Source organism: Heterodontus francisci, unplaced genomic scaffold, assembly GCF_036365525.1.
Source record: "Heterodontus francisci isolate sHetFra1 unplaced genomic scaffold, sHetFra1.hap1 HAP1_SCAFFOLD_361, whole genome shotgun sequence".
In the NCBI taxonomy this organism is placed as follows: domain Eukaryota; kingdom Metazoa; phylum Chordata; class Chondrichthyes; order Heterodontiformes; family Heterodontidae; genus Heterodontus; species Heterodontus francisci.
In genome coordinates, this window is record NW_027141946.1 from 1,826,616 (window position 1) to 1,828,468 (window position 1,853).

At 43.8% G+C, this 1,853-nt stretch overlaps 1 non-coding gene across 1 annotated transcript; it reads left to right on the forward strand.

Annotated features, from left to right (window-relative positions):
• Positions 1 to 637: 637 nt before the first annotated feature.
• Positions 638 to 709, forward strand: trnaa-cgc (transfer RNA alanine (anticodon CGC)). The gene has a single exon. It is a non-coding gene; the product is annotated as a tRNA-Ala (tRNA).
• Positions 710 to 1,853: the final 1,144 nt, after the last annotated feature.

Consider the following 1,853-nt stretch of genomic DNA (forward strand, 5'->3'; position numbering starts at 1 on the left):
CCTGAAATCTGTGTCTTCTGGTTCCCACACTTCTGCCACTGGTGCAGTTTCTCCTCACTGATAATATCTAAAGATTGCATGATCTTGGGCACTTCCATTAAATTTGCCTTTAACCTCCGCTTCCACGCAATGAAAACCCGGTGTTTCTCCAGTCTCTCCACATAACTGATGCCTTTCGTCCCTGATACCATTCTGGCAAAGCTCCTCTGAATCCTCTCTTAGGCCTTGACTCCATTTTAAAGTTCCCAGAATTGGACACAACATGTGAACTGGGGCTTAAACAGTCCTTTATAAAGATTTTGCCCAACTTCACTGCTTTAGAATTCAATCATGCGTTATAATTGCAAGGACGATTCGGAACTCCACAGAAATGCTCGCTTGCGTTACCATAGTGAGCGCTGGGATCAGAGTGGGGGAAAATTTTCTCCTTTTTATGTAATTACCCCACGTTCTGAAGCCAAGTACATCTGTGGGAATGTATAGAAAAGTAAAGGACACATTTCATTGCCCTTGTTTCATACAAGAGGCATCGGCAATTTGGACAGGTGTCAGGACTGGGGAAAGACTGCTGATCCTGATGAAGACTGAGAACATGATAAATACAAAGAATCAATTGTGAATCATTGTAGTCAGGGTTGGGGATGTAGCTCAGTGGCAGAGCGCATGCTTCGCATGTATGAAGTCCTGGGTTCAATCCCCAGCATCTCCAAGTAGCTTTGAGAAGAACGTTACGCAGCAACGGCAGTGCTGCACCGCTGTTGTTTATGTTTAAGTTCACAATTCGCAGCAATAAATCTGTTTAATCAGTCAATTATATTGTCGCAGGACTTCATCGCACACCCTCTGGGCAGTCCACCTCAGCTAATAGCAGTCCAGTGTCATCACAGCTCACAGACGGGAATGTATCTCAGTGCAGTGTCGTTCTCGCAGTCCACACTTGCTTTATGCTGGATCCCCTGTCACTGTTACACTCACTTTCCTAATCTAATGTCTAATGTCAGACTGGGCACTGCTGGGGCAAGACTGAGAGTTGGGCATTTGCGTGAGAAGCAGAAAGGGTGATGGAGTCTTGGGGCATGGAATCATAGAAAGGTGACAGCACAGAAGGTGTTCATTCAACCCGTCCAGCTCTCTGCAAGAGCAATTTAGCTGCTCCCACTTCCCTGGCTTTTCCTCTTAGCCCTGCAATTATCTCTTTTGATCTTCAGGCGCTTATCCAATTCCCTTTTTAAAGCCACTCTTGAATTTGACTCCACCACAGTCTCAGGCAGTTTATTCCAGATCCTAACCACTCACTGGAGAAAGAGGATTTCCCTCCTGTCGCTTGTGATTCTTTTCTCGATCACCTTAAATATAAATGATCTAGTTCTGGACCCGTCCGCCAATGGAAACAATTTCTCTCTATCAGCTCTGTTTTTACCCCTCATGATATAAAACCAAACAGTGCGCTGGATTTTGTGTCCATCAGTCCTTAAATTAATTTCAGCATATTCCCAACTCTCAAGCTGGTTTTACACTGTACTCCTTTGAGGGCCTCTCTGAGCGATCACTCTCAGTATCAGCAGATACTATTTACTATTATAAACCTTTCTGAGCCACACAAGTAACAAGTGACGATTCGGCTCCCAGCTCACACCTCTTCATGCAATCTTACAGCTGATTGACAGTTACCGGCAACTAACTGTTTCTATTAACTAGATTGCAGTTTCTCTCACGGTTTTTTAAAGTACGAGGTTAAATTCAAAATAACAAGCAAAATTTCGCTTTGTGATTCGCTCAACAAACCCACCACAGAATTCTCACTCTTACCAAATTCCCAATTTTTACACTATCTTTCGTTGCTCTTCTTTTAT